Source organism: Rhinoraja longicauda, chromosome 18, assembly GCF_053455715.1.
Source record: "Rhinoraja longicauda isolate Sanriku21f chromosome 18, sRhiLon1.1, whole genome shotgun sequence".
Taxonomy (NCBI): Eukaryota; Metazoa; Chordata; class Chondrichthyes; order Rajiformes; family Arhynchobatidae; genus Rhinoraja; species Rhinoraja longicauda.
Window position 1 is genome coordinate 36,812,197 of NC_135970.1, and position 14,884 is coordinate 36,827,080.

Genomic DNA, 14,884 nt, shown 5'->3' on the forward strand with positions numbered 1-14,884 from the left:
ATCTAAATTTATATCTTGAGACGTACATTCATAGGTCAGATACCATTTTTTAAGATTGTTTGTAGATCAACCAGCAGGTTAACACAAAAATATATACTTGAATTTCTGAGAGTGTTGAGGTGACAATAGGTAAAGATTATGCTGGAGTAACTCAGCAGGTCAGGCAGCATCTCGGGAGAGAAGGAATGGGCAACGTTTCGGGCCGAGACCCTTCTTCAGACTGAGTTCTTCAGTTCAGTCTGAAGAAGGGTCTCGACCCGAAACGTCGCCCATTCCTTCTCTCCCGGGATGCTGCCTGACCTGCTGAGTTACTCCAGCATTTTTCTGAATAAATACCTTCGATTTGTACCAGCATCTGCAGTTATTTTCTTATAGGTAAAGATTATGGTCAGTTGAGATGTGGCATAAGCCAACAATATTGAAAAGTGTAAAGAAGGCAGTATTTACAATGGACTAGGTGTGGGTTTTGAAACTCATTATTGGTGCAGTCCTGATAGGGCATTGGAATTGCTGTTTGTTAGATTTAAATTGGACAAGCAGCAGCAAAGAAATTGAATTGATGAGATAAATTGCATCATTTCTGGCCATACCCATAAACATAGAACAGTACAACCAGGGACAGGTCCTTCAGCCATAATGTCTGTGCCGAACATGATGCCAAGTTAAAATAATCTCCTCTGCCAGTACATGATTCATAACCCTTCTTTTCCAGCATACACATCTGCTGATCCAAAAGCCTCTGAAATGCCACTATCATATCTGATTCCACTACCATCCCTGGCAGCACGCTCCAGACACTCACCACCCTCTAAAATCTTGACTTCCATATCTCCTTTAAACTTTGCCCCCCACATCTTAAAGCTGTGCCCTCTAGTCTTTGACATTTCCACCCTGGTAATAAGGTTCTGACGATCTACTCTATCTATCCCTCTCATCATTTTATACACTTCTAGCAGGTCTCCCCTCAAGCTTCCGACTCCCCAGAGAAAATAATCCAAGTTTGAAAGCCATCTTGAACTGTATTGTTTTCACAGACATTAGTTTAGTTGCCACCATCCTCTGCTAGTTTTTGAATACTGCCCTGCTGTCATATGAGGAATAGTAAAGCCATCTCTATTTGAGCCAAGAATCTATTTGACGCCATAGCCAAGGTATGTAGAAGGAGAGGCACAAAGCATGTTTGGGTTAATGTTTAGCTAAATTAGGATAAATAGATCTAAAAAGATAATTGGTATTGGGTTATTATTGTTATTTGGTATAATACCAAATATCATAGTATAATACCAAGAAACAATGAAATATGAACTGTTTTGCAGACAATCCAGGCAAATCACACATCAGTACCATGAAACCAAACAAGTTCCACAGGAAGTGCATTGAAAAAGATGCAGAATTTTGAACAAATTGCAGAGTATAGTGTAACAGCTACAGAGAAAATGTTGATAAAAAAAGTGCACGAGCCACAATGAGGTAGATTGGGAGATCAGGAATATATCCTGGCATTTGGGAGGTCCGTTCCAGTCTGGTATATGCTGGGTTGAAACTGTTCTTGAATCTGGTGGTACACGCTATCAAGGTTTGTATCTTCTGTCCAACAATGAAGAGATGCTTTAGGATGTTTTCTATGGTGCATCTGTAGAAAGGTTATGGGAAAGGTTGTTGTCTTGACACCTTGTTATTTTGCTCTTACGAGTAAATTTATTATTGGAGTAAAGGTTCTTAAAAATGTCATTCATCGCAGCTGGGTCATAAAACACTTTGTTTTCAAGCCAACTGATAATTTCAACGTATACTTGTGTGATTCACGCTAACAATAAGAGAGGGAAGAGTGAAAGGAAAGAAAGAAAAGAGATAAAGGAATTGGGGAAAAAGAGAAACTAGGAATTAATGATAGAGTGGAACTTCTTGGGTATTATTGTGTGAATTATATACCGTGGAACTTGAATCAGGAAATAGACCCAACAATTGCATAGCTTACACAAAATACTGGAGTAATCCAGTAGTTCAGGCAGCATTGCTGGAGAACATGGATAAGTGTTCTGATTCTGGTCGGGATCCTTTGAGTTCTGAGTTGATCCACCTCTGAGTTGCAGCCATCACTCTTTTGTCCAGTGATGTCCGAAAATAATGCCAGTTGATATGGCAGTGCTACAGAAATCTTTGATATATTTGACAATGTATCCCACATTAAATTGAGATTACAATGCATTCAATGATACAAAGTGTGAACACATGCAATTCAATTTTTTTTAAAGATTAAAAAAATAATCAGTTCAATTTTCAGTTGATGTTAAAATAATGGGCACCAGCTTGAAGGCATAGATAAGCAGACAATATTAATATTGTTCCAGGATACCTTGGGCGTGGTCTCATCTGGATTCACTCTAGCGACAGTACAATTCCTCCCACATGCTACAGCAGGCCAGCATTGCTTCAACAATTAACACAGGATAATGCAACATTACTGGCATCTCACAACCATTTAGCTGGTCAATATTTAGTCCTATTTACTGGTTTACATACACTTGACATGTGCTGAAAACTGAAAGTGCATACAGGAATATATTATCTCCATTTATATGGCACTACAATGCAGTGAAAGACCCTAAATCATCTCATAGAGTGGCAGTTCAAAGATGAAGGATTCCCTTAGTAGTTAGCAGCAAGAAATGGAAAAGTTATCTTGAAGATAATGTATTGCAGAACTCCTGGATTTATCTATATATCACCAATGTAATGCAGTCTATTAACAGCCCATATTTTGCTCAGAAGACACTTTTTCAAAAATGCTATCATTTCCATGCCTGTCTTGGCAGTGTGCATGTCAGTTTGTTTCACTATCAGGCAGATACTAATGTGTTCAGTCAACATGCAGACTTTGAATCTATGATATTGAATAATAATAGTGAAGAGAATATTGTAATGGTTAAGTTGTTGGATCTATGATCAAGAGTTGTGAGTTTGAATCCCACCATGATATCTGGTGTATATTGGCCTCCAGACTCACCAATGTGCTTGACTCCTAACTGCCTATTCAGTTCAGCAGCAATCAGGGATGGTCAATGAAGTTTTAGAATAAGCGAGATCGGTATCTCGGTAAATGCAAGGAATCATGGGATTTGTCAAAGGTCATTCGGGATAAACAAAGAGCGTTGCTAGTGAACTTAATGGCTAATGTACACTGAAGCAACGTTGATAAATGATTAAATGAAATGAAAGAAATTAAGAGTTGTATGAACTTCTGTATATTTACTACTTGAGTTCTGGATTTCCGTTCATATCAAATCTGGTTGAACATAAAGTTGAACTTCTGATCAAAATGATCTGCAAGTGCAACAACATCTCATTTACACACCAATGGAGGCAGTAAATTACATAATGCTGCACAGATGGTGAAAATATCATCAATATGCAGAACTAAAGTGATGGGTAAGGTGTTTCTCAGGATGTTAAACCATTTTAGATGACCTGTGGCCCGTTCAACATGAATGCGAACATTGGCAACCTTCTTGGTTTTGTGTACTTTTTCTCTGGTCATTTGCTGATAACCACCGCTGGGAGGGAGGGGGAATCTCTAAATAGGCTTGGCGAAACATCAAGTCTTCTTGAATGGGCAATCCTCTATCCGCCATTATGCAATCCCCAGGATCAACTAAGTTGAAAAATCCACTCTTCCTAACAATGTGTGTATCAGATGATCGCCCACCCCAAACTAAGAAAGTGATCATGCCATTTGGGGCAATTCCAACCAATAGTTTCAGTGTTGTGTTTCTTGTCAAAATCAATAAAAAAATTGTTATTAATCATCACAATCTCGCTCACTCACCAAAGCGGCTCTGCAAGTGACCAAGGGAAAGCCAATTAAACCATCAAAAACATCATAATTTTGTACAGATGAACCATAAATACACTTAGTTAATAGTTTTGAAAGCAGTATTTTCTTACCTCGAAGAAGCAAAACTGGAAAATACGTATGAAAGGCAGGTCTGTATATACACAGTATATACTCAGCTGGCGAAAATGTTTATCCTGAATGACCCATGTAATACGGAACTCGCTTATATAGAACAGTGCAATGCAAGAATAGGCTCTTTGGCCACAATACCTGTGCCGAACATGATGCCAGGACCAACTCTTATCTGCCTGCACATAATCCATATCCCTCCATATTCATATCTATCCAAAAGTCTCTCAAATGCCACTATCATATCTACCTCAACTACCACCCCTGGTAGCACATTCTGGACACTCACCACCCTCTGTGTAAAATAACTTGCCCTGTATATCTCCTTAAACTTTGGCCCTCCCAACTTAAAGCTATGACCTCTAGCATTTGATTTTTTCATCCTGGGAAAAAGGTTGTCTACCCAATCTATGCCTCTTATAATTGTATATATTTGATAGGTCTCCCTGCAACCTCACGTGTTCCAAAGAAAACAATCCAAGTCTGTCCAATCTGTCTCTGTAGCTAATACTCCCTAATCCAGGCATCATTCTGTCAACCTCCTCTGCACCCTTTCCAAATCCTGCACATCTTTTCTGTAATGGGGCAGCCACAACTGCACGCAATAATCCAAATACAGTTTTGGCAACATTCACATGCTGAAGTTTTTTTGAAAATCACAAATCGAAAAGTTGGCTGACTTATCCCTTCTCTTCAGCTTAAATAATTTATGTCCTCTCAATGAATAAATGCGTTGAGCATTTCATTGAGTCCTAAATTATGCAAATCCTTCTCTCTATCATATTCTGCAAATAACCTTTGACTTACATACCACCTTCTATTAAATACTGCCAGGAAAAGCTAATTACATTCATTAAAAAATGTCAAATCATTTATTCATAATTTTTCAAAGGTGGTAATTTTCCATGTGTTCTTATGGATAAATTAAATAACCAAACCCAGTAATTGACCTTGCTAAAATGGTGATGCTTGTTGTTCAGAGATAAATATCATAATGTGTTTATACTTACTGCAAAAATATAATGCAGTTGGAAAATAAACATAAGGAGGCAGCATAATTCATGTTTATTCTTTATGACATAATCAAGCTGAAATTATATGTTCATCTTGCTGGTAAAGCTGTGTGCACAACCATTTTAGTCTCAGCATATTACAGAATTCTTTCTACCTTTGGAGAATTATGAAAAATTGAAATACAATGAAAGGCCAATTCTTTTCATAATAACAGACAAGATGATAAAATCGCTAAACCTTTTTATTGTTCTCAAAGTGTACAAGGAAAAGCATGTTTATAAATATTATCCATTTTCAGTTGCCCAGCAGTGCTGAAGATTAGATAGAGAAAGACACAAAGTGCTGGAGTAACTCATCAGGAAGCATCGCTGGGGAACATGGATAGGTGATGTTTTGGGTCAACACCCTTCTTCGGGCTGAAAATCGGCTGCCATCTTGAGCAGTTGGCATTCAATTGCATTAGCTTTATTGAGTTCCCCAGCATTGCCATCCTGGGAATTGCCATTGATCAGAAACTCAAGTGGACCAGCTGGATAAGTATTATAGCTACACAGGCAGGTCAGAAACTGGGTATCCTGTGGCAACTGGCAAACACCTTACACCCAAAATTAGTCCACAAGACACAAGTCAGGACTGTGATGGATTATTGAACACTTGGCCGAAGGAGCACAGCTACAACAACACTTAAGACACGGCATCATCCAGAACAAAGCAGTCCTGCAACCACCCTAACAGCCAATGCCAAATTCTCTACCCAGAGTATATTCTGTGCCCCTGCTCCCCTTAGAGTTTCTTTCAGGTGTTGCTTAATATGGAGGAGCAATGATGATCAGTCCATTTCCTTGATTATTACTGACATGACGCAATGACTCTTCTATACGTGAAGACGACGTTACAAAAGAGGAAGTAGATAATAGTGGTGATAGTCATGAGCATACTATGGAACAGTTGATTTATAACTGTTTCACGAGAAAAAATTGCAGGGTCTGAGAATAAGGAAGTATAGCTTCGTCTTATGGTGCTTGAACAGAGCTAAACTAAACTGTCACACCACTATTTGTTATAGTTATTAACAATTTGGACGTAACTGTGGAAAATGTGATTAGTAAATTTGAAGATAACACAAAGGTTGTTGGTAGAGTTGATAGTGAACAGTCTTCGAATGCAGAGCAATACTGATCAGATGTTCAAAGAAATGGTAGACAAATTAAACGCTGAAAAATGAGAGGTTTCAAGAGGGCTCATGAAGTGAGAATATACAGACCGTGTGGTACTGAGGAAGTATTGAGGAACATAGGGACCTTGGCATATGTTCAAGGAATCTTGAAGACAGCAGCACAAATATGATGGTTAAGAAGTCATATGGATATATGCACAAAATGCTGGAGTAACTCAGCAGGTCAGGCAGCATCTCAGGAGAGAAGGAATGGGTGATGTTTCGGGTCGAGACCCTTTTTCAGACTGAAATGTCACCCATTCCTTCTCACCTGAGATGCTGCCTGACCTGCTGAGTTACTCCAGCATTTTGTGAATAAATACCTTCGATTTGTACCAGCATCTGCAGTTATTTTCCTACACTATATGGATATATGCCTTCATTAGCCAGGGCCTGGAAAGTAGGAGCAGGAGAATGAAACCAGACATAAATTGGAGGAACCGCACCTATTTCGTTTGGGCAGCTTACAAGTCATTTCAAGTAACCCTTGCATTTCCTCTCTCTCCGTCCCTCCTCCACCCAAGTCGCCGTGCCAGTTTCACTGTTTGTATCCCTTAATTATCGCGTCTTCCACAGCCAATAATAGACCATTGTGGGCTCCACCTTTGGTCATCGGTGCCGGCTCAGATTTGTTCTATACCTTTTCATACCTCTAGGTTCCCTCTCCCCTGACTCTGTAGAAAGGTCTCCATCCGAAACATCACCTATTCCTTTTCTCCAGAGATGCAGCCTGACCCGCTGAGTTACTCTAACATTTTGTATCTTTCTTCGAGGTTATTCTATAGTTATATAAAACGCGAGATAGATCACAGAGAAAGTACTGGATAATTTTGCTCTTTACGCTGTCAGAAGAACGTGATTACAATGGAGGGAGTGTAGAGGAGATTCACAGGGATGTTGCCAGGAATAGTTAATTTAGCTATTAGGAGGGACAGGTTGGGCTGAGTTTGAGGGGGAACCTGATAGAGTTGCACAAAATTAAGAGGGGCATAGACAATACAGAAAGAGAGAAACTTTTCCCTTTAGCAGGTGTCTGCAGCCAGAGGGCATGGATTTAATGGGTAGGAGATCTAAAGGGCATTTGAGGAAGTTTTATTTTTCAGCTGGAAACGCTAAGATATAGAAAGCCTTGCTGCAAGGCATAGTGAAGGCTGGTAGTGTCACAATATCTACAAAGGATTTAAAACAGCATTCGATATGCAATGGCATAGAACAGGAAGAACAGGCTGCTGGAATGTAGGTTTAATGTAGATAGGGACCTTTCGCCAGCACGGACCCAGTGGGATGAGGGGCCTGTTGACGTGCAGGAACATTTTCCAGCTAATGAGATGTGTCTGTCATGAAATGCACGTTGGCCATCTCAAATACCGGCACCCGTCATGCTGAGTGAATTATTACAGAAGTGAACCAAAGCCAAGGCTAACGAACAGGAATCAGCATTTGATTGCACAATTAAACGTCTTCCATTAAAGTTTACAGAGAACGAATCGGTGTCTGTTTAACTAACTTTAATACTCTCAACGGTATTTTGACAGGATGGTTGGTTAGCTGTGAAATTTAGAGAACAACGGTATGGTTTATTCACTTTTGCTAACATACACAGATGATTGACATTTGAAGAAGAATTATCGCTCCATCTCGAATCTTTTAATTACAGAGTAACAATTTGTCGTACTCAGATGTAAAGTGCACTGCTCCCGCTTTCTTACGACCCCGAAAATTATTTCTCATGCTTTTTATAGTTCCTATCTGTAAGCGGCTGGCCAAAATAATAAGAAAAATGAAAGCACCCACTTTAAATTGTTCCTTTCTGCTTTACGAACGAGACGAGTCCGATTGCACCTTAGTCACACTACTTAAATCAAGAAGGCACCTTCAAGAATCACAGCGCCATCCGTTTCCTTAATTTTAATTTAGTTAAAATTGAGCGGCACCGAAGAAAACAAGTTACTAAGCGCTACTAACATATTTAAAATACTATTTTCTCGATATTTTTCTCAAGGACAACTTTTCCGGGGGATCATCTGCTATTGACGTGTCTTGTCAGCGTTCACCAGGGACGTGTTACTTGAGCGATATGAAATGGAAGTGATGGAACTTAAATCTGTCCAAAATCTCCTTTTGCGGAATATTTATTTTGCAATTAAAACAAACGGGTCAACAGTCGCGCCCAAATTACATGCACATGGCAAAATATAAGTGAAAATATACACGAGTGAGCAATAGCAAGGATGTTGCAGGTTAACATGATTTTTAAACCGCAGGCAAATTTTTTTGCGCGCTCTTTCCCCCGCCAATTTTACTTTCGTGTCTGAAACTTGCCTGTGCTCTGGCATTGGCCAGGATGGGTTGTGTGGATGACCTGGTTGGCCGAGAAGTTTTGGAGGGGGCGGGATTGCGGCAAATGGCAGCGGCGGTACAAAGGACAAGTTCCCACTTCTCTCCAGAGCTGCAAATGAATGGAGCCCAGTGCCTGATTGTATTCTCTGCCTTAAAACGGGAAAACAGCTTACAGGGCCGTGTAATGACAACGGAAATCACAACAGTTCAATGGAGCTACTACAACTTGAGTAACTTGTATTCCTCATCCACGCAGCAGTGAGCGATTACAAGGAAAGCCTGCTCGGGTAAGTGTTTTTGCAAAAGTAAAAGAAAACCTACTTGCTGAATGTTGGGGGTTAGACTGTTATTAAGGGATGGATTGCTTCTGTGTCTATGGAGCAGGAATTGGTCTACAAGGTGAACATACGGATAGGGCGGTGTCGGTGTATGATCGCCGGCAGAGGAACAGGGAACTGCTGTGGCGCCCAAAACCATTGCTAATAGAGGTTTCAGCTTGAAAACTCAGTAAGCAAGGTTACAGAAGCAAATGAAGTGGGGTAGTCAGTGGATTCATGTAGAACAACCGGTGACTGTTCAGGGAAGAGCTCCTGGTGCGTTACCGGGTCAGGGTAAAGTTATCTCTACGGGGCCACCTTCCCCTGATCGGGAAGCATTTTTATTCACTAGCAGTAGATGCATAGATATGTCCCCAGGATTGGAGGAATGCCCATTCAAAGGAAGGGATTGGGGGTCCAAGCTGTGCTCCATTCCGCCCTCTGTTCAGAGCAAGCCTAGTGATCGGATACATCTCCCACCCCTACTACCGCGGGGTAGGGGAAAGTGTCACTGACGCTCTAGGTGGAGAGTCTTCCTCCCCCCTCCAACCAAAAAAAAAGCTTTCGCCAGAGTCCGATGTCCCCCAGGGTCAGGACCTACCCTTTCCAAACTCCCGCCACCCCATCCGAAATCTTCCTTTAGGGCAAGGATTCCCCCCACCCCCCCCCCAAGCTCAAGGACAGGGTCATTCCTTCCTTCTACCCTCCAGGGTCAGGATCTGTAACCCCCCCGCTCAATATCTCTCTACAGGATCAGGGCCTCCTCCACCGCTCTCCCCCAGGCCAGACCCTTTAACCCCCTCACCCTTCCTTCCCAATCTCTGACCTCCAGAACCAGACGCAACTCCTCAAAGTCAGACCTTGTACTCTAGATCAAGCCTGGGATCTGATCTTCTCCTCCCATTCCAACAAGGTTTCCCCCTACATCCAAGCATCTCACCTACACCCTCATCTCCTCCAATTTCCCCCAACAAAACCAGTTTCCTTACACCCCCATTTCCCCTCCTCCCATTCGCCCCACAGCAGCATCACCCAAACCCCCTTAACCATCAATGTTCCCACAAATCCTCTGGACCATCAATATTCCCCCTCTGCCCCAATGCCTGCAACATTCCCCCACCACCATTCATCACCCATTCACCCTGACCCGTATACCCCCTTCACTCCCTACCCTCCATCCTTATACCCCCACTCCCACCATCCTTATACCCCATTCCCCCCCGACACCCCTTATACCCCCTTCCATTCACCCTTATACCCCCTTCCCCCACCCATTCACCCTTATACCACCTTCCCCCCCACTCCCCGCCCATTCAGCCTGAAGGGTCTCGACTTGAAATGTCACCCATTCCTTCTCTCCAAAGATGCTGCGTGTCCTGCTAGGTTACTCCAGCTTTTTGTATCCACCCATGTAATCCCTTTCCCACACACCCCTCCCACTCCCCCTTATACCCCCTTCTCCCATCCCCTTCACTCCCCCGAGACCTCCTTCCCCCCACTCCCTTCCTATTCCCCCTGACCCCCTCCCCCCACTCCCACCCCCCCCAAGCCTCCCCTCCCATTCCCCCCACTCACCCTCCCCATCATTCCCCCGTCCCCTTTCCCTCCCCCCCCCACTCTCCTCCCATTCCCCTCACTCTCCCTCCCATCACTCTTCCTCCTCCCCTCTCATTCCCCCTTCCCCTACTCCCCCTTCCCCCCACTCCCTCCCATTCCCCCTTCACTCCCCTCCCATTCTCCCTGAGACCCCCTTCCCCCCTTCCTTCCACTCCCCTCCCATTCCCCCTCCACTCCCCTCCCATTCCCCCTCCATTCTCCCTGAGACCCCCTTCCTTCCACTCCCTCCTATCCCCCCACTCCCCTCCCATTCCCCTTTCCCACTCCCCCACTTTCCTTCCATTCCCCCCACTCCCCTCCCATTCCCCACTCCCCTCCCCCCTTCCCCCCACTCTCCTCCCATTCCCCCACTCTCCTCCCATTCCCCCCACTCCCCTCTCATTCCCCCTGAGACCCCCTTCCCCCCACTCCCCTCCCATTCCCCTTTCCCACTCCCCTCCCATTCCCCCACTCTCCTCCCATTCCCCCCACTCCCCTCTCATTCCCCCTGAGACCCCCTTCCCCCCACTCTCCTCCCATTCCCCCTGAGACCCCCTTCCCCCCACTCTCCTCCCATTCCCCGAGACCCTCCCCCCCGGGGGCAACCACCCCCCGCGCGCTCCGCCTTCAAACCCAACGGGCGCGGGGCTCGTGAGGTGGAGCCCGCGCGGGAAAAACCTTCCAACCGTCAGCCCGCCAACCGCTCGCCCGCCCGCCCGCCACCGGGACACTTCCTCCTCCCTCAGTACCGGGATACAACTGTTCACTCTCTTATCACCCGGAGAATAAAACAATAACCCACCATCGCTGCCCGAGACGGGACGGGACGAGAAGAGGAGACGACCCGACCAGACCAGGACTCGATCTCCATCTCCCCCCTCCCTCAAAACTATAAACCGACTGACCGGGCGTGCCATTTCCTCGCGGGTTAAAATCCTCGCAGGTACTTTGATGGCGAGACCGCCAACTCGGTGCGAGTTCCCCGAACGAGCGCGGGAGCTTTTCGTTTTACGCGCCAATTTTTTTTTTAAAAAGGGCCGGAGCTTTTATTTTCTTCTCCATCACCCTCCCACCTTCTTCCTCTGGGCCGCAACGCAACTTGCTGGACCGGGCGACAACGCAACTTGCTGGGCCGGGCGACAAGATCCCGCCTCCCCACCCCGCCGATTGGCTCCTGCCACTCACCGTTTGGCCCGTTGCCCGAGTGACAGGGTCGAGATTGGCTGACAGGTCTGCCTGTCACGCCCCTCCCTCTCGAGGGGCGGGGTCGAAGTCGGGTTTGCCCGCGGTTCACCTGCTCCGTCAGTCCGGCCCCAGCGGCCGGAGGAGGTGGAGGGGGAGTTATGTCGCCCTGCTCTCGCACTTGGGGGGTGAGACTGATCAGAGGATCTGAGAAATCTCCCCTAATCTTACCACGTTGTCACCTTCCACATCGCTAACATTGAACCATTCCACATTTTCTTAGCTCCATCTGCTTTGATCTGTCGTCTTCACACCTTACCCTTCCATATCTCTAGACCCTCTCCCCTGACTCTCAGTCTGAAGAAGGGTCTCGACCAGAAACGTCACCCATTCCTTCTATTCAGAGATGCTGCCTGTTTGGCTGAGTTATTCCAGCATTTTGGTCCCGTCCCCCCCTATTCTTTTTCTCCTCAACATTCTCCTCAACATGGAGATAGTTACCCACTTTACAGCGTATTTTAGAAATTGGCCTAATCCACCAGAATTTGGCTCTCCAAGCCATTGCTGCCCATGATTTAGCTTGATTGGGATTTCCCACCAGTTCAACTAGAACAACATTTCAAATGTACACAATTGTCTAAAAAAGAGTTCGGACTATCAAAACTTGATGTCTTCTCAAGCACCATACTGCAAGTCTTTTTATCTTTATATATTTCATAACAATACAAAATTTACCTGCATTTTTCTTCACAGTCATTTTTATTCAATCGTATCTTCTATTGGTCTTTTTAGATCTCTTTTTAAAATTTAAAATATATAGAATTTAGATATGTATTTGATATGGTAGGGGATGCTTGTCGATGCATTCTGCTTTCCCAATTCTATGTCCAGTGTTTGATTTTCAGGTAAGCAAGATGACAACCTATTGTTTAAAGATGCAAAATTTGAGTGAAAGTTTGAATACGGCTGACAGGAATGTAAAACGTGAAGACGATGTAGATTTTGACCAAAAAGTGAGTTTCTTGCAGTTGTTGTATAATGGTTCAATTCTTGTTTTGCAAAGGTATTCGGTCTTGCTGGTACTACGTGCACTTTAGCTGCCTTCTGTCATGGTGAGAGATGATGATCACACGAGGCAAGAGTTAAAGTGACAGATAGAAGAACTGGTTTATCTGAGTCTGACATTGCACAGTCGGCCAAGACTTGATCTGCGGAGCTGTATATACCTCGTAAAGTGACTCATTTTTTACCTGACCTCTCGTTCTATATTTGTAGAGTGTGAATACGATACGATAGAACTTTATTTATCCCAGGATGGAAATTGAACTGCCAACAGCCATATAACACAAAATACATGGAACATGAAATTAAAGTGATGAGTGGAAAGGATTGGGGATGTGCAAAGATTGGGGGGGGGGGGTCAGTCTATCCGACAATACACAATAGGTGCAGAAGTAGGGGTCACAGTTTAAGGATAAGGGGGAAGTCTTTTAGGACCGAGATGAGAACGTTTTTTTTCACATAGAGAGTGGTGAATCTGTGGAATTCTCTGCCACAGAAGGTAGTTGAGGCCAGTTCATTGGCTATATTTAAGAGGGAGTTAGATGTGGCCCTTGTGGCTAAAGGGATCAGGGGGTATGGAGAGAAGGCAGGTACGGGATACTGAGTTGGATGATCAGCCATGATCATATTGAATGGCGGTGCAGGCTCGAATGGCCTACTCCTGCACCTATTTATTTTTTTAAATTAAAAAGTAGGTCATTCGGCCCTTCGAGCAAGCACCACCATTCAATGTGATCATGGCTGATCATTCTCAATCAGTACCCCGTTCCTGCCTTCTCCCTATACCCCCTGACTCCGCTCTTAAGAGCTCTATCTAGCTCTCTCTTGAAAGCATTCAGAGAATTGGCCTCCACTGCCTTCTGAGGCAGGGAATTCCACAGATTTACAACTCTGACTGAAAAGGTTTTCCTCATCTCTGTTCTAAATGGCCTACCCCTTATTCTTAAACTGTGGCCCCTGGTTCTGGACTCCCCCAACATTGGGAACATGTTTCCTGCCTCTAACGTGTCCAACCCCTTAATAATCTTATATGTTTCAATATGATCCCCTTTCATCCTAAATTCCAGTGTATATAAGCCTAGTCGCTCCAGTCTTTCAACATATGACAGTCCCGCCATTCCGGGTATTAACCTAGTAAACCTACACTGCACGCCCTCAATAGCAAGAATATCCTTCCTCAAATTTGGAGACCAAAACTGCACACAGTACTCCAGGTGCGGTCTCACTAGGGCCATGTACAACTGCAGATGGACCTCTTTGCTCCTATACTCAACTCCTTTTGTTATGAAGGCCAAAATTCCATTGGCTTTCTTCACTGCCTGCTGTACCTGCATGCTTCCTTTCAGTGACTGATGCACTAGGACACCCAGATCTCGTTGAACGTCCCCTTTTCCTAACTTGACACCATTCAGATAATAATCTGCCTTCCTACTCTTACCACCAAAGTGGATAACTTCACACTTATCCACATTAAACTGCGTCTGCCATGCATCCGCCCACTCACGCAGCCTGTCCAAGTCACCCTGCAACCTCATAGCATCTTCCTCACAGTTCACACTGCCCCCCAGCTTTGTGTCATCTGCAAATTTGCTAATGTTACTTTTAATCCCTTCATCCAAGGCATTAATAGATAGACGGGGGAGGAGTTGTACATTTTGATCGCCACGGGGAAGAAGAATCTCCTGTGGCATTCTGTCCTGCATCTTGGTGGAACCAGTGTGTCGCTGAAGGTACTCCTCAGGTTGACCAGTGTGTCGTGGAAGGGCTGAGCTGTATTGTCCAAGATGCTCCACTGTTTGAGGAGCATTCTCTTCTCTAAGACCACCTCATATGAATCCAACTCCGCCCCCAGGACGGAGCCAGCCTTCTTGATGAGTTTGCTGATCCTATTGGCGTCCGCGGCCTTCGCCCTGCTGCCCCAGCACATGACAGTGAAGAAGATGGCACTGGCTACCACTGATTGGTAGAACATCTGCAGCATCTTACTGCAGATGTTGAAGGAGCGGAGCCTTCTCAAAAAGTACAGTTGGCTCTGTCCCTTCTTGTACAGGGCCTCAGCGTTCCTGGACCAATCCAGTTTACTGTCCAGGTATACTCCAAGGTATTTGTACTCCCTGGTAAACTGCACATCCACACCATTGATGGAAACGGGGGACAGGGGTGTTCCTCTCCTCCTAAAATCTACCACTAACT